Consider the following 18,854-nt stretch of genomic DNA (forward strand, 5'->3'; position numbering starts at 1 on the left):
TGGATTAAAGGTTTTGTACTGTTCTTTCTTGCCCCTGAGTCATGCCTCTGGTCCTCATCTTGACTTTTTGGGTTTCTTTTCCAAAATTTTGAGAAGGTTTGACTCATTAAAATAACATGTTTTTAAATGTAAATACTCCAGTCCTATGGAAAATTTTCTGATGTACGTATACAGGTCCAAATTTTGGCGGAGGGAGAGGAATGTAGTGATTCATGTCCATAACTCTGCTTGGGAAAAGCCAAATTTAAGACCAGGAAAGTCAAACAGTTTTCACAGAGTTTTTTAATTATCACTTCTGCATTTTTATGGAAGAAAATGAAGTTTCAGGGAGGGAATAAATGTGTGCCATTTATGCTGCAGTATTACAGATATTTTGTATAAGTACCAATGGCAATGACAGGAAGATGAGAAGTATTCTTTTTGTCTGCTAGCACTTTGTTAGCAGTGTTCAGGTTTCAGGCTGGTCATTATCTTTTCAGTTTGATCTTGAGAGGCAGCGGTTATGAATAGGGGCAGGGATAGAACCACAACTCCCCCGCCGAGACGGAAATCTCCTCCCGATTGAAGCCCATGACAAAACTCCCATCAACATCAAAGCAGAAAGAATCCTAGCACAGCAACCTGAATGCATCTGAAATCCACTGTTGGGCAGCTTGGAAAGGTCAAGGTTTTTTCCAAAGATTAGTAGGAAAAAATAAAATACCCAGAGCAAATCATGACAAGCATAAAGAGAAGAGGAAGTTGACGACCAAGTTCACAGTTCATTGCTAAATCTGTACTTATTAAGGAAGCTAATTTTTGTGACAACTGATACAGGCATTCAGCTGGCTTAGGTGTTTCTGCTTCAAATGAGAATGGGATTACTTTTTTCCTTGGTTTGATGTTAGGGACACGAATATATAAGATTTGGGTGTCACAAGCGGTATCTGTAGCACTATTGTGGCAGTTTACTTGACTAGCATATTCTGCAAAGGGAAAACAGAATTTCCCAGATTACCCTCTGAAGTTTGTATCTTTTAACTTTCAATTTCCATGTGTTTATGTTATTTTAAAAAACAAACCAAAACAAAATATTTGTAATCACAAAGTGCTTAAAAATTTATTTTAAAATATCTTACAACCTTTTGCAAAGGAGAAACTAGAAGAGAAATAAAAGGTTTTGACATTAATTTACTGCTCACTCAGTATATACAAAAGGAGTTTAATTAATAACTTTGGTATTTAAATCCAGTAGTTACATGTCATAACATGGCTTTAGTGTTCAAAAACAGAAAAATAACCCCTCCTAATGACATTTTTGCTCCTTTTTTCCATACTGGAGCAAGTCCAAACCCTATCAGATTTATGAAGGACATGAAGGTTAAGGAGTTTATTGTGTTAAGGAAGCATAAATTACTTCATAAAGCCACAAATGAACTCGTTAAATTAATGTCTGCCTTATGAATCTCCAGGGAGCACACAAGCAGGGTAAGGCATGCCCTCCTCAAGGATGCGATGGGAACTGACCAGCATGACAGATGTCAGGAGGCTTTTAGGAGGGGAGGATGGGCTCTGGGAGAGCAGACTTCTGCTGCCCTGGAGCAGCTGCTGGTGCTCAGGGACAGGCTGGGACGGAAACTGAGCTTCAAGGTGCTGGAGAAGCTGTTTGTTACTCTATCAGGCCCTAATAAATTAGATTTTGGGAGAAGGATGATGGTTAAAACAGACCAATAGAAGTGTTGTGGTTTTCATCCTAGCTTCTCCATTTTATTTTTTGCCCACTTGCTTACCTGTTGCTTTGCCATTGTTACTCATTTATGCTGAGATTGCTCTTGTGCTGCTCATGTCTTCTCTGTCAAAACAAGCTAAACTGCACCATGAGTTTGTAAGTAATGCAAAAGCAGACTTGCACCACTATTTTTCTTATTGCTTCCTTTTGTGTTATTTTCCAGTTTCTTCTTTGTAAGTCACTGGCACAGAAAGGAATCAGAGGGATGCATTATGGATGTAGCAGCACAACTTTAGCTGCACAGTGCCCTAAAACTGAGCTCATAGCAAGGGTTCATCTCCCTGAATTCTGTAACTCAAAGGTTATTTATCAATTTTGATATTTGACACTGAAAATGTTTTAAATGGTTTTGGTGCAATAAGTGTTTTTCAAAGTGCAATTTTTTTGTCATATTGAAATATGAATTTTCAGGAATTTATATTTTGGGTTCATTAATCTCAAGGGTAAGACTTAAGTATTCTTTAGAGTCATCAAAATTTGGAATCAGTTGAAGCTATGCTTCCAGGGTACAAAATAGGATTATTCTCTTGAATTACCATTTAAATGTATTTTCAATAGATTGCCCTTCTCTGTTGCCTTGAGCATTTCATGTGAGCTAAGCTCATATCATAAAAGGCATCTTATTGTTTTTGATTACTCTAACACTAATATCAAAGGATGGCATCAAAAAAGAAGAGTGACACTAATTATTCAGATGTGACTTTCTTACCTGTAGAGACAGCAATAATATGGGCTGTGCTCCAGAGTGCTCACAGCTCAAGCAAACCTAAGATTTGATTGCAGTTTGGGAGTGACTGTGTACAGAGATGATTGATAATCAATTGTTGAATAACTGAGGTTTATAATCCTGTCACAATAAAAAATGATCTGAAGGCTCTGGCCAGGGTCAGCTCCCTGCTCTGTGTCACAGCAGTGAAGCAGATGTGCCAGGCAGAGTAGTGTAAGTACTAAAAACTCAGCTAAAACTGAGGCAGAACTGATGAATTGGCTTAAGTGAAAGGGAAAAAATAATCTGTGGAACAGAATGTAAGCTTTAATGCTCCATAAATATTTTCTTAAAATGCTTTGCTGTGTATTTATAATTTCTCTATTTGTAAACACTGCCAAAGTGTAATAAAATATAGTAAATAAGATCAATTTCATATTTTAGGTTTATGTTAACTCTCATGTTTATTCAGAAAAACAAATTACCACATAACATTAAGAAATTAAATAGTAAAATGCAGATTTTTTCACTTCTGGAATAACTACAAGGAACCATTCAAAGGATCTTCAGCCAATGATTCTGAGAGGGTGTTTGGGCATGGTGTTGATTAATAAATACAGCTGAAATATGATCTGTGTCTTTATAAACAGTCTTTTGGCTCTGTCTTCAGGATTTTTTAAAAATCTTGTTCTAGTCAGAACTAAATTCTGAATTTCAGTGGCATTCATCCTTAAAGTGCTTATAGGAATGGGGATGGAGGGCTCTGTGCTGTCATGAGTTAGTATTCAGGGGCTGTTTTTGTATTTTGCAGAGAAGGTTCTAATTCCAGGACACTGCTGCATGCAGTTGAATCTATGCTGGTCACAGCAGATTCCTGACACTGTGAGAAATGATTCTGCTCTTCTTCTGCTGCATGGTCTTCATGCAGGCCTCCAAACTGAGCTGAACTTCTGCAAAGGAAGAAAAGACAACCTTTTATTTAAAAATAAACAAGTAAGAGATTTCAGATATTTCTGCAAGCATCAAGGAGAGCTTTTTTTTGGATTGCCTTTCTCTATGCACTTTGAAAAATGAGGCACCAAAACAACTTTATCTTGTTTTGTTTTTGCAAATAGTTTATAGTGGTTTCCCAAAGTAAGCAGGGCTTGCATAAATTACAAAAGAAAGACTGAGTTAAATGTAAGAGGAAGTTAGTGTTAAGGGGTTAAACAGCTGTAAGGGATTCTGTTGTTGTCCATCTCTTCTAAATTTCTTCCCATGATATTTCTCACACTCTGGAAAAAATGAGTTGGAGAATGAAGTTTATATTCAGGAAATTATTGCCAAATCTGGCCATGAATCAGACAATGTTGATTAATGATAACAATCATAGCTTGCTACAAGCAAAATAGCTCTTTTTAATTTAAAATAATAGGCAAGGTTACTTACTTTCCAAATTGTTGGGAGCTGTGTTTAATCCTCTTCTTTTTCCATGCTTGTTATTCACAGTGTTTTGATGCCATGATGCCAGGTGAGTGAGAATTGTGAAGAATCCAGTTCATTCCCCAGTTTTTAAACCTTTCTAAGGATTTCAGCCAGCATTTATCAGTCTTTATTTGGTAGTAGGCTTGGGACATATTTATTCATCAATTCTCTGAGTGTACTTGTAAACTGTATATTTTTGACAGGCAACCATGACCTTCAATTGTTTTCTTTCTCATTTGTAAAATTATAGTTTCAGTGTTGTCTGGATTTAAAAAAAACAATTCTTAATATCTTAAAAGCCAAAGAAAGCAGCTGTTACCCAGCTTTTCAGGATGTTCTCCAGGAAATAGAAGATGGTAAGGGTTGAGTGAGTGAGATGTATACTTTGTGTTTATGTGTGTAGTAAGTCACAACCTACTTGTTGCTCAGGTAGCTTCAAGTAAGGGTTGTAAACCACCAAAGTACCTAATAAATAAATGTTACTTGATACACAGGATACTATTTAAAAAGACATGGACCTAGTCTGTCTTTTAGCTGCTTAATAAACACTAAAATTACATTACAGATACTTTCAAACAGTTTTAGATTATTAAATTGAAGATAAGATGAATAAATAATTATCAGGTAGGCATCAGACATACAGGCACTGTGCAGTTAAATACAAAATATGCTTCTTGTATAGAAACAAATTCTCTAGAAGCCATATAACCTTTCCAGGATAGGTTGTTGCTCCTTACTCTGCTTTGTTGGTATAAGTTTGCTGCTTCTTTTCTTATCACATCTCTTAATAGGTATTTCTGTTTGTGAATTTCAAAATGCTGGTAAGAGCTGCACAAGCCAAGAAAATATGGGCTTTGCAAACAAGCTGTGAATGACCTGCCTTGAGGCATTTTTTGTGGTCAATAAGCTTTCCCCATGCTTCCACTGAAACCAAGTGGACTGCTGGGGGCCTGAGCACTTGTAAATGCTGGCAAGCAAAGACATTGTGTAGGGTTCACTGTTCTAGAGAATTTTGTTGGTCAGGAAGCAGGAGAATTACACACTATATATGCATGTGTGCTACGTTTGATTCTGGGGTTGGGGAAGCCCTCTTCTGCAAGTTTACTAAATGATAAAATCTAGAGAACTCATATTGGCATTTCTGTATTTGTTGGCACAATATGTGCCACAGGAGAATTAGTACCCAAAAGCTATGGCGGTGTTATGTCAAACATGTGAATAAATTTCCAATATCACTTTTACTGAGAGGAAGGAACTCTCTTTACTGTGCTATTTTCTGAATGTTCACTGTACATACAGAAGGTGATACCTAAGAGTCAGTCTAGCTGGGCAGGTTGCGGGCGCTCTGGGAGCACCTCAAAAGTGAGCATTGCATTACGAGATAATTATAAAACTTGAATCATTAGAGTTAAAAAAATTAAAATATAATACATGTTGGGATTTTTGTTTATATATAAATTGAAAAGTAATTTTATGACTGATGCCATGACTACATTTTGAAAAGTAACTTTTAAATTTTTTTCTGTGGTTCATTTATTTACATTCTAGTCTAGATTGTATCTTTCACCAAAAATCCTTTCAAAGAAGAAACCGAAGAAGCATTAGAGTATGTGAAAACAGCTAAAACTACCTAAAAAAGCTTTAAGGATTTATTCTTTAATCACAGAAACTTGTTGGAGAGTTACTTCGCCTGTGCCAAGGAATTTAAACCATGGGATTTCACATCTGAGATGTTGTTTTCAAGATTTGATATGTTCCCTAAAAGCTCACTGAGGATTGAGGTATGGCTTATTATCTCTGCTGTTGGATGAATACAGTATCTGAGAAATATGGGCTATTCTGAGCCATGCAAAGAGCAAGGGTCAGGTTTCTAATATCCAGAACACAAAATCACAGTGCACTGAGGAGAGTTAAGAGTGTTTAACAGGATGAGAACGTCACATGCTGTGCAAGGAGCAGACTAGCAATAGCATTATGAGGAATTGCAAGGGTGATTCCTAAATCCACCACTTCTTAGGGTTTTGGAAGCTGTCTTAGTAAAGTTCTGGTCTCCACATGCAGCCCATGGCTTGAGTTTTCTCCTGAGCATGGCACCTGTCTCTAAGGACTAAGGACTCATCTATTTATAGCTATAAAAATTGTAGTTTTTTAGGCTAGTCCTTGGATGAGACAGAACTCCATTTCTCTTTTTAAATCTCTGCCTTTAAGCAAGGGAAAATGAAAAATCTGAGATCAGGAAAGAAAGGCAGAATATTTGTCTATTATATTTAGCCAGCTGTGTAGGATGGGAGCAGCCATAGTTTTTGGTTCCTTCTCCTGGGGCTTTTTTATTGTTCTTTACTGAAACTGGAAGCAGTTGTAATAGGAGACAGGACTGGCAGCTGATTGGAATTACAGAATCATAGAATAGTTTGAATTTGAATGGAATTTTGAAGGTTACATAGTCCAATTCTCCTGTGATTAGCAGGGATATCTTCAACTAGATCAGGGTGCTCAGACCCCCATGCAACCTGGTCTTGAGCATTTCCAGGGATGGGGCATCCCCAACTTGTTTGGGCAATCTCTTCAGTGTCTCACCACCCTTATACTAAAAAAAACTTCTTCCTAATACATAGTCTAAGTCTACTCTCTTTTAGTGTAAAACTATTATCCCTTGTCCTGTAGCAACAAGCCCTGCTTAAAAGTTTGTCCACATCTTTCTTGTAAGTCCCCATTAAGTGCTGAAAGGCTCTGATAATGTGTCCTCAGAGTCTTCTCTTCTCCAGCCTGAACAATCCCAATTCTCACCGCCTCTTCTCAGAGGAGAGGTGCTCCACCCCTCTAAGCATCTTTGTGGCCCTCCTCTGGACCCATGCCCTTCTAGGAAATGTGAGGCCAACTTTTGGGACCTAAGCTGGAAAATTATGTACTTTACCTCTGCAATTATTGAGACAGTGTGCTGCTCCATGCCACCCCTTAAATTACTATCTGAGAGCAAGAAACCCAATCTTACAGCGTCTGACAGTGCCCACCAGCACAATCTGTGAAAGGGATTTGGGGTGAATGTGTTGGATCTTGGCTGACTGTCATGAGAACAGGCTGAGGTTCTTTTGGTGGGTGGGGGAGCTGTGGATACTTGGGAAGAGCATCCTGTGCCAGCAGTTTCACAAAGGTGGCAGCTCGTGCCCGTCAGAGACGTCGTGCACAGCCATTGCACGTGAAGGAGCTCTTGCTGGTTCTGCACAGTCAGGGGGGCCACAGAGAGCCCTGCCCCGTGCCAGGGCTGAGGGAAGCCTGTAGATGACAGTGGTGAGACAAGGGGTCTGCAGTGACCAGGGGTCTGCTTGGGGAACTCATGACTGGTTTGCTCCTAGGGAGAATAGCTATTCTGATTTCTAAACATACAAGGGAAAAATTATTTTCATCCCTTTGGGGCATAAAACAATTACTTCATTCGAGTGAAATCAGAGACCATAGAAATTAATTTGGCACTGTTACTAAAGAGGCTAAAGTGTGTTCAATTTTATTCCTCTGGGAAAGATTTAAGTTTAATTTTCATAGCAGCATTTTCTGTTACTATAATAAACCATGTGTTTATGCATGAAAGTACGTGTTCAGGAGTGCTTGCTCTTTTTCATCTAGGTCTTTTTTAACTCAATCTGCTGAAGCTGAAATGGAGTTAAATGTGTATGCTCCATGGGGCAATTAATTTCCACTTGTGTTTTAATTCTGGAAGTGAATCAACCAGGATGAAGCCTTGCTGGAAATATCTGTTGCTCCTTCACCTTTTCATTCATAGAAATTACTTAAGACAGCACAGGCTTAACTGCTCATTCTGCTAAACCAGAAGGGAAAAGATCAAATTGCAAAGACTATCGCAAGCATATGTTTGTTACTGACTTTTCTGTAGGGGTTAATTAATTTTAATTAATTTGATTGAGGAAATTTCCATCATTATGTTGCAATTTCAAAAACTGAAAAAACTGTTTTTTGGTGGACTCAAGGGGCATAGTTAAAGTGAGCAGAATTACTGAATAGTTTCTCTAAAGCTCTTCAGAAAGATAATATACAATCCTTTAGGTTACAGCAATATGTTAACATCGTACCATTGTACCATTATTTCCTTATTTATTCAAAGTATCTGTAAACTTGGAGTTTTGACTCCGGGAATGTTATAGTGCTGAATTGAACTAGAGAGGCATGAGACAGGCTTCCAACGCAGCTAGGTACAGTGTCTACCATTTGTTCTCTAAGACAGAAATTAATTTTCTTAAGTTTAGATTTGTGTTTCCTGATCAGGTGTCACATGTGGAGACACATTCAGATGGCTTTTGCCAAAGGTTTTGAGTGGATAAACTAAATTTTAGTGAATAAAATAAATTTGGATAAAGTAAAACAAAATATCCCAGCAACATTGCCCAAAATCTAGAAAGAAAAAAAAAGATAAAAGGTCACTTTTTTCACATATAATATTTAGAACTGTCAGTTCTGTAAGCTTTTTTTCCTGAGTGTTAAGATGCAATTAACATGCAGTTCTGGTGCAGATACAAAATCAGTTGATTCTACTTAAAAGATAGAGAATGTTTTTAAAATATTGGTTTATAGAAGTGTCTTGCAATAAAAGCTTAAATAACACTATGCTCACCAGCAGTCATGGTATATCTTTAAAACAGAATATTTATTACTGTACTTTTTAAGACACCTTTTCTTGTAATTTTCAAGATTTTGGTGTTAGTTCATTGTATAAATATCTATGAACTTGTAAAATTAGGTTTTTGGAAGGATTTGATCTCCTTTTAACACAAATTCAAGCAAAGAAGTACTCTATCATATTATGTAGTTGGCTTTACTGCCTGCTGGCTAGAGCACTTAGCTGGCAGAAGGGCAGCCAAATTCTGTCTCCTTCATTTTTACCCTGCAGCTTTGCAGAGCAGGGAGATATTGATTAAATTCCCCTTGAAGAGGGGGCTGGTGAAGCCCAGGTGTGTCCAGCTCCAGGTGCAGATGTAATGGGTGCCCTGGGATGACTCTCTTCTCCACTATCCTGATCCAGAAAGGAATTCTCCTGGCTGTGTCCCTGCCATTTCCCTGTGCTCCTGGCACCTGTGTACCCACAAGACTGCTGGGTTTGCCCAGATGCAGACCATTAGAAGGTGGGCTGTGAGCTCTGCTGGTCTCCAGGAGCTTGGATCTGCTCTGCGGCAATTTTGGCAGTGTGCTAAGGAGAGAGATTGCTGCATGTGTGAGGAATGCTTTTTTTTGGTAAGGTGTTACTTACTGTTACTTAAACAGGCAAAATTTGGGAGCAGACACAAATATTAAAGTTGTTAAAATGATAAATAACAAAAATAATTTGATAAAACATATAATAATGATACTTATAAGGAAAGGATTAGCAGAATATAGAGATTTACTGTTCCATTAGATTGGGTAAGAAGTATATTCTCTGTGTGCATACACTGATCTTTTTTGCAAGTATGTATCTTAATCTAGGTTATTAAAAACCCAGAGGAATGGTTATAAACGAGATCTAAACTAAATGAATGGCACATGCTTAGTTCATGCAGAAGCCTTGTAAAGTTGATAATGCCTTTGGACTAAAATCCTGGTACTTTTTTCTAATCTGTGGCAGAGCTTTCCATGTCTTGGGGTCAGGACTCTCTCTACTGTACTTCTGAATTTAATTGCTCCTGTTAAAATCCCTTATGGTTCACAGTAAATTCCTGCTGATCCCTGCACAAAGCTGCCTCAGAAAGGAGAAGTGAATGGCAGCAGTGACCTACTGCTGCCTTTTTTCTCTCTTCTCTGAACCAGCCTTGTCTGTGGCAGATATGGATTCAAGACACCCCTCCTGAGGTCTGTGTGCAGCTCACCCAGTCTTGCCTTTACCTCTGGAGGATTCCCTGTATGCTCAGTATATAAACACAAATTTGGTGACATGCTTGAAAGTCAATTTTAAGCTGCTCTGTAGGGTACAACAATTTGGCCAGATGTAGACGGTAAGAGGGCAGTTTTTGAGGTGATGAGTGCTTCCTTAGTGACTCAGGACAAAAGCAGCCCTTTAGCACAGTTCTGAATGAGCATTCTGCATTGTAAATTTGCTGACTTTCCAGCTTATTGCCAGGTAAAGAACAGTCAATGAATATTAGTTTTCAAGTTTGAGCCATTCTTCCTCATGCATGCAGATTTAGTGTTGACAGAAGAGGTACAGGTGAGATGCCAAGCACCAATTACTGCACTGGTTTTACTGTCACCACTAAAATATTTATGTTGCAGGTTCTTCAGAAACTATTTGCCTTTGGGTTTTACAGTCCTAATCCAGATCTTTATCAGACAATAGCTGTCATCTTACAGTTAATTTATTTGTTAGAAGCTTGAAGGTTTGTGCTGTTAAGTGCATGATATATGAATAGGGTCCACATATTTCCAGGAACAAGCCTTACATGCTTCTAGAAAGGCAGGAATGTGTTTGGCTGAAATGTGAGTGGAATTGCCTGAAAACCTGAACAGAGCAATGATCTGTTTTGTGGTGTGACTGGGGGGGTCTGATCCCAAAGAGGATCAGAGGATGCTTAGGTTTCAGGGCACAAATGTGGTCTTCTCAGACTTACTGGCTTAAATGGATTCTTGGTGAGTTAAATACGTGCACCTCTAAAAGAAAATATTTTCTAATTTAGCCACAGAACGATACCTAAATTCCTTTATTTGTCTCGGACAAGTGCAGTAGTTCATCCTGTCATGGGTTTTGTGTATATGAGTAGGCTTTTGCTGTGTATTTAAAAAAACCTCAAACAAACAAATTGATGTTAGTTAAGGGATGGATGGAGTTAGAAAGGAAGAAGATTTTTAAATACACAAGTTAATTTGATAAGCCTATTCAGAAATGCTGGGTTTTTATTTAAATGTCCACCATCGCTACTGATACTTCTATTTGTTTGTTTATTTATTTTTCAAGTGGCTTGCAACTGAAAAGAGATACAGACAAGCTGCAAAGAAAAAAATTCTCAGAAGTGATTAATGTTTAACATATTTAGTAAAGTAACAAGTGTAGATTTACATGTACATGTTGCATGTTGTTGTTTATGTTGCTAATGGAAAAAAGGAGATGTTGGAGCTTTGGAGCCAACATGAGCTTGCATTAGTATGCACCTCTATTTTCTGCCCTGCTATTATTTTTCCAAAAGTCCTTATCTGTGAACATGGTTAATTACCTTGAGTATTAATAGAGTACATCTGTGCTATAGAAAATGACTTGTTCTGTTGCCTGATACATGGTAGCCATGGATTAAGATTCCCTAATTAAATGTAACAATGATTCAGAGTCAAAAGATACTGTTTACTTAGTGAGTTGACTTCAAGTATTTGAGTAGCTGAAGTCTGATGTGCATAATAACCTTCTTAATGACACTACATAGGCATAATTTGGTTTTGTAAAAACCTGTTGAGAAGATATTTATTTAACAGGAGGGTTAAAAGGATGAAACAGTATCAAAGCAAGGGGCAATGTAGATGCCTATCCCTCTCACTATGCTTCTTAAACAAAGGTGTCCCTAGTATACACATGTATTGATTTTGCAGTGGTACACTTGCATTATATCCTAAACTGTAATTCAAACTCAATCTGTATTTCTCGGAAAATGCTTTAGCAGCTAACTCTGTTTTTGTTTAAAAAACCCCCAAAACAACTATCACTGTTAGCAGTATCAATCATTGCTTGTTGTTTAAAACAGCGCTGAAAAATCTCAGAAGTGTGATCAGTGGCAGAGGTGAGCTGTGTGTTTAACACTACCATATGGCATCTGTCAGATTTTTCTGCCATTGGAAAAACAATCATTTTTATACTTTTTTCTCCTTTTTTTAACATTACAGGAGATTGAAGATGATTATACTGATTTTAAAGCCAAAACATTGGATCTTGACAGATATGTTGCCTCAGTTTTCTGTAGGACTTCATGACTGTTCTAGTTTAGAATCTGTGTTCAAAGCCAGTAGCCATATACATGAAACTGTTTATTTATAATTAGGAAGATAGTTTTGTTCATTGCTTAAATTACAGCTTTAGCTAAGCTATTTGTGACTCAAATGCCTTGAAATACTGACTTATATATTGCAGCTGGGAATCAAACCATGTTCTCTGATTCTATTCTTGCTTTAGTGATGTTCTGACTGCAGGTTCCTTCCAGAAGTTAACCTGTAGCTAAAGCCAGATCTAAAATGCAATTCAAGAAACAGCATAGAGTATTTTGCATTTTTCTGCATGAGGTTCAGAGAATCCATGGATGGCAGGTGTGTCCAGGCTCTCCATCCAGTGTAGCACATAGGAGCATGTATTATTCTTACACAGGAATAATAAGATAGGAAGGAACTGATTAGAAAGAGTTCTTTAATATGATTTAGGTATTGTCATATGTTGAACATAAGTGAAGTCATATTATTAAGAGGTAACATGTTATCATGTTATCTCTTTATGTTTAAAGCGGTATGTAAGTGTTCAAATGAGTGGTTGTCCTGAAAGGCACAAGGATGTGAAATCTCACACTTCAATCAGCCTTGATGAAGCCTCTAGTGGAGTATTGTGCTCAGACATTACACTTCAGGAAAAAGGATCTGTTGATATTCATTGAGGCTGAAGAAGAGAAGAGATAACAGGCATAAATCTTCAAATACAATAGAGATTTCTACATTTAGGAGGGAAGTAGTCTATTCTCTACACCCAGAACATACTGAACTTAGTTTAAAGTGTATAAGGTTCAAGTATGATGACTGAGAAAACCACTTTATGCCAAGCATAATGAATTGCTAGAACAGATTGCCAGAGGAGGTGACAGGCTCTTCATTACTGAGAAATCTTCCAGGGAGAGCTAGAAAAACCTTTTTGCAAATTGCATAGGTATAGAGGCAAACCTCTTCTTGGAGCAGGAACGTGGTCTAATTACTCTTGAAGTCACTTTTAGATGTACATTTCTATGACACTGTATTACACTCAAACTGTGGCAGAGTATTGCAAATTAGTTGTAGGTATAAGGCAATAATAATGAATATTTAGCTACTAATTTTGAATAAATGAATTTTCCTTAGGTAGACACTTCTGGCATTGTTAGCAATTAAATTAGTGTCTTGCATTTAATGTTTACCCTGTTTCCTTCCAAACTTGTTTTCTCACTGATTTCAGACAATATATACATTATTACATCTACTCTTTCAAGAGGCTGATAACTTGTCTTAACTTTACACGTGGCAATGACAGTGGAAGGCAACTTAAAGAAATCACTTCTGCTTGCCACTTGTTTGGTAAGCTTTTACAGGAGTAGGTGCTTTTTTCTTCTCTAGAAAACATTAGCTTACAAGTAAGACTTGGAATTTTTATGAGACTCAGGAGGAAGAGCCTAGTGACTTATGAGAGAGAATATATCTGAGGGAAAAAAAGGGGAGAAAACAAGCAAGTGAGAAAAGTACAGGATAGAATTTCACTTAGAAGGTGGACTCGATCTTTGTGTCCCTTCCAACTCAGAATATTCTGTCATTCTGTGATTTAGAAAGTATCAGGAGTGCGGGGTATATGTATGTCTAGATCTGGAAAGCCTAGTTCCATACTTTTTAGGATCTGAGCTAATCTGTAATTCTTTAGCATTCTAGAATTCACCTGTTGGGGACAATTTGAGATCATATTTAGAAATATGTGGTTTGTTGGTAAGCACATGACGCATACCAATAGTACAGCTTGGTTCAGTGCCAGTCTCTGCACTTCAGAAATATTTTGGATGAGATTTCATGTTCAGATTATTACAGAAAGAGAACTCTACTGCCTTCTCTGATGCTTGATTTTTTTTTCTCTTTTTATTTTCATTTCAAACTTTCAACAATCTTGGAAGCTTTCTGAAAAAACCCTGTCTGAGAAGATAATTAGCCCAAATTGCAGTATTTCATTGCAATTGTTTAGTGAAGAACTAGATAACTGCAAACGAACATGATGAACACATTAAAAAGGTATTGAACAACGCAAAAATAAAAGTGCATTTTCCTGCTGGTTCATAATACTTTAATTTATATTCTAATAAGTAGGGGGATTAGGAGGAGGTTATAATTAAATCATTAACAAAAATATGCTGGTTACTTTGGGAAAGCTAAAATATTCTAAAGAACTGAAGGAACAAGTACAGACATTTTGGTCCTATTTTTCATCAGAGTCCATAAAGAGTTTTATTCTTGTATGAGGACAAATTTTCAAAGATACTTATGGGGGACCCAGACATCCAAGTTGTTTGAAAACGGTGCTCTGTCCCTTCCTCTTGTCCTGATCCCAAGCAAACATGCTTTCAGGTGGGAGCACAGAGGATGGAAGCTCCAGTGAGAGCTTTAGACACACATGAATTAAATTATTGTGTAGTACCAAGTCCAACATTGAAAACTGACATAGCTAATAACATGCAAGGAGGGGGACACTAAAACTTTCCACCAGCATTTGTTCATCAGTAAAAGAAAAAAAACTGGTTGGGTGTGGGTTTTTGCCTTGCAGAAAGTCCACTTAGAAAGTCCTTCTTAGAAAGTCCAGAAAATACCTTTATTTCTTGGAAATATGTGAAGTTAAAATCTGTTGAGCAGTATGAAGATCAGACCTACAGTAAGTGGAATGTTCATGTGGATTAAATTTGTCAGTTTAATTCAAACCAAATTAGGCATAATCCTCAAAACCAACTCCTGATGGTGAATTTTGATCCTAAGGTGTCTACTTAGAACTGTAACTAAATATGTAACTGATGTTTGTCTTTGATTTCACAGTCAAAAAATGACAGTAATCTTCTAGGGTATGAAAGAGTCTTAAAATCCTAAGCCTCACATATTTTTATAGAATCATGCAATCATTCATGTTGGAAAAGACCCCTAATATCATCAAACACAACCTTGAACCCAGCACTTCCAGGCCCACCACTAAACTATGTCCCTAACTGCCTCATCTACGTGGCTTTTAAATATTCCAGGGATGGTGACTCCACCACTTCCCTGGACAGCCTGTTGTGTTGCTTGACAGCCCTTTTGGTGAAGAAATTTTTCCCTAATATCCAATCTAAACTTCCTTGCCTTTCATATCACAGGCAGCAGTAGTTTGGGACCGTTCAAATACGTTTTCAAAAGGTAGAATTTGGTGGCTGTTATGTGGTGCTGTCTTACAGACATCCTCAGCCACCTTTTTCTCTATATATTCTGCCCCACACCCCTCCCAGTTATAATTTTTATGAGTGGCAAGTGTAATTTTTCTGAATTAAAAAAAATCTGGTGAGAGGAATAGATGGGAAAACACTACAGCTATAGTGTTTACTGACACTAAAAGAAGAACTTATTAAAACATTGTTTTAAGAGCAGCATCTGCATATGAGAGATGAGAAACCTTTATTTGGTCTGTTTTGGGATATGCACTGCCAGTCCATGGTGAAATTTCTATTTCTGTGCCCATCAGGTCTAATATTTTTGGTAGGATTTTTTGATGTGTACCTTTAGGTGATTTTCTCGTTACCCTGAAGTGATTCCGATTTGAACTTCCCTTTCTTGTACTTGTGCTACAGACAAAAGCCACATGTCAAGGTATATTTTTCATCCTGATGGAATTTTTTTTCATGTGGTTTACTGATTTTTTTTTGTGGGGAGATTTGTGGAATGAGAAAGCTACTTCCAGGTCATCTTTACATATTTGAAAGTGGGTACAGCAGCAGGAGTAGAACTCGCTGTTTTACTGTGTGGAAGATTCCCAACATAATTAAAATGAAGTTTTATGTGATTATACCTAAAATAACTGAGTGTATTAAGTTCAAGTAGTTTATAATTACCAGTGATCCATGAAATGAATTCTAAAAAATTCTGGTAAAAGCTATAATATAGAGTATAGTTTTGGTGAAATAATTCATCCACTCTAATTTCTTATTTATGAGTAGATGCAGGGATATTTTCACTGTTAACATACACATTTTACTGGTGTATTTCTACCATGTGTGATTTTTTTTTTGTTGTTTAAAGAAAACGTTACTCTGTTAAATAGGAATTGCCCAAAGAACAGGATGCCATGAGGAATAGAGCTCTGTCAGTATAGCACAAAGTAATTCCTCTTCAGGTATCTGACATTGCAGTTAATCAGAAGAAAATGCACTTTACTTGACATATACTGAATTCTGGGATCAGCCCTTTTTGTCTCTGTTTTTCTTAATAAGAATGAGCATAATCAGTGACAAATGTCACTACCTGTTCTTCATGGGTAAGCAGATGGGATTCAGAGAAAGATTTAAAATGGAAACTCCTTTTCCATTTGGTGTAGAAAATCCATATGTTCATCTCAATAAGGTGATGAGGATTCTCAGAAAAACATATTTGCTTGTAATATTTCAGTACAAAAGTTAATGATATTTCAATGTACACATTAAAAATATTTGTGAGTTGGAACTTCTGAGGTTTTGCTGGGCTTTTTTGTTTGTTTTTGGGGTTTTTTGTTTTACTGGTGTTTTGGGGAGTTTTATTTGTGGGTTTGGGGATTTTTTTTCAAAATGCTGTTATAATTCTAGTGCCACCAAATTCAGGTTTCTTGTTTCTCTTCCAGTGTTGCATATGCTTACCAAAAAAAAAAAAATTAAAATTTTAAAATTCTGAATACTTTCTCATTTTCCTTTACACAGCATAATGTGCTCTTGAGTAGAATAGCCTAAAGTAGACTATTAAGTGGCTCTTTTTTAAAACCTCATGAGGGGACTTTGTTAACATTTATACAACTTTAGGAAGAAGTGCTTTAATAAGTTGAAGAGTGCAAGAACATGAATTAACTTCTTTATATGTAGCTTTTCTTTTGTGGTTTCAATGCAGAGTCATTTGTAGGCTTTTGGGTGCTTTCAGAGGCAATGCAAATGCCTCTGTACAGATAAAAAAAAAAAAAAAAAGAGGCTAGCCTCTTTGCCACAATTCTCTCAGCTTTTCTTACCTTGAATCATATATGCAGCATCCATAGATTTCACTGGCAGGTTAAGTAAGCTCAATATACCCTACAACTGTGCTTTGAGTGCCCCTTCCCTCTTCCAGCAAATCAAGAGCTTGAGATGCTGGAAAAAGAAATGTTTCTAATGTGGGAATCTATCTACAAAACTATTTGAAGTATTTATTCCAGGCTACAAGCACATGATACAATGTTGAAAAGTGCAATTGCTCAAGAAAGTGTGGGATATTCATGTTTATATTAATGTAAGGTTTTTCTTAAAATTACTTACAAATTACTTATAAATTTAGACTATATTTGAATGTTATATTTTTAATTTGATCCTAGGAGTGTTATAGTTTGGATTTTAAAAAGTTAAATACTGAAGATTTTACTATTCCTTTTGTTTTTGAAATAATAGTGGCTATGTTTTAGGATGCCCAGAGTAAAAATATCTCTGTTCCCAAGTCAACCAATTTCAAGATAATCCCAAAGCAAAACAAACTTTGTAGTTTCCTTTAGAGCTTTCTTAATACCCAGAACTTGCTTGGTTAGTTTAAGTAACTGAGTAAAAATTCAGAAATCCATAAAATCCAATTCAGAACTCAGAATTGTACATTAGAAAGCTCTACAAATCTAGAGGCAAGAGTCCAGAAAAGTCACTGTACAGGTCTGTATGGGGAATCAGTCTTGCAAAGTTCTGTTTCCCTCAAGATGCTGCCTTTCATAGGCAAGGTTAAAAATACGTGTACTAGGTCTTAAGTTTGTAATTTTGTTGGTAGCACCCCCAGGAGGAGTTGCAGGGCATCTTCCCAAAATCTCCCAGGTTCGTTTGTATGTTACCTGTGGGTATGGGTGTGTGTCTGATAGCACAAGAAAGTTGTGCAGGTATGTTTTTATCAGATACTGAAACATGAAACTGTTAACATGCTTGGTCTTTGAGTTGAATTTAGAGAAGATGGATTGTTATGTGTGTTTGAAAAGTAATGGTGGTATAGGAAAACATTTAGGCCCATGAACTCTTGCTGTAGGATGGGCTTGCCCCTGCATCCATTTGTCTGGTTTGTGGCAGGAGCTTGTCTTCACCAAATGTTGTGATGCTTTTATCTGTACTTTCTGTTTCAGAGCAGCATTGATGATTGGACTGAAACCCAGTGGAGAGAGATTAATGTGGAACAGATGGATGTGCAGCTCAGAAGGTTTGCCAAGGCAGGTTCCACAGCCATCTATTTCTGCAATTTGTCTGTCTCAGTGCCACCCCTTCCCCACTCTTCCCACCCACTTGGATGTTTTGGTGGGTTTATTACTCATGTCCAAGCCGAATGTTCTGGATCATGCTTTGTTTTGGGGGCTTTCCTTTAAAACTATTTTTCTGAATGGATTTGCAGCCCCTGTGGAGTTGTACATAAAATCACGCTGTGATTTCTCTGAGTTGAGGCAGTATGGGAAATAAAAAAAGAGGATGGGGGTTTATGGCAGACCCCTCCGGACAACAATCACTTTTACAGGAGGAATTTGCAGAGGTTCATCTGCTCTGCTCATGGACATAGCTCCAGGGGGTTGGGAGGTGCAGGAAAGGTGCTCATTTTTAAAGGGAGGGCACCTCTTTTCCTTGAAGTATTTCAATGTTTTGTTGACAGTAGCCCTGCAGAAGAAAATTCCAAAGGGACAAGAGAAGTGCAAAGTGAAAATAACAACAAAGACTCCCCAGACTATCTGCAGGATGCTACAGCTATGCCCCACAGACAGCACAGTGGTTGAATACAAAGTCTTGAACCTAACAGGTATAAAATTTCTTTTTGTTTCATATTTGTTTCATCTAGAAAGAAATTATCTCTATTGCATGCCTATTTATTAGTCTTTTAAGAGAAAAATCAAATTTCATCCTAGATGTTGTCTCCTAAATTGCTTCAAAAGTGTGAACTCCACCTACCCAGTTCTGATACTTTTTCTTTTTAGTCAAAAAAATCCCAGTGGTTTTGGTTCAT

General features: G+C 37.2%; 1 pseudogene; it reads left to right on the top strand.

Annotated features, from left to right (window-relative positions):
- Positions 1 to 3,974: 3,974 nt before the first annotated feature.
- LOC131572396 (dynein axonemal heavy chain 11-like) overlaps positions 3,975 to 18,854 on the top strand; it is a 107,680-nt pseudogene continuing 92,800 nt past the window's right edge.

The sequence above is a fragment of the Ammospiza caudacuta genome, chromosome 1 (assembly GCF_027887145.1).
Source record: "Ammospiza caudacuta isolate bAmmCau1 chromosome 1, bAmmCau1.pri, whole genome shotgun sequence".
In the NCBI taxonomy this organism is placed as follows: Eukaryota; Metazoa; Chordata; class Aves; order Passeriformes; family Passerellidae; genus Ammospiza; species Ammospiza caudacuta.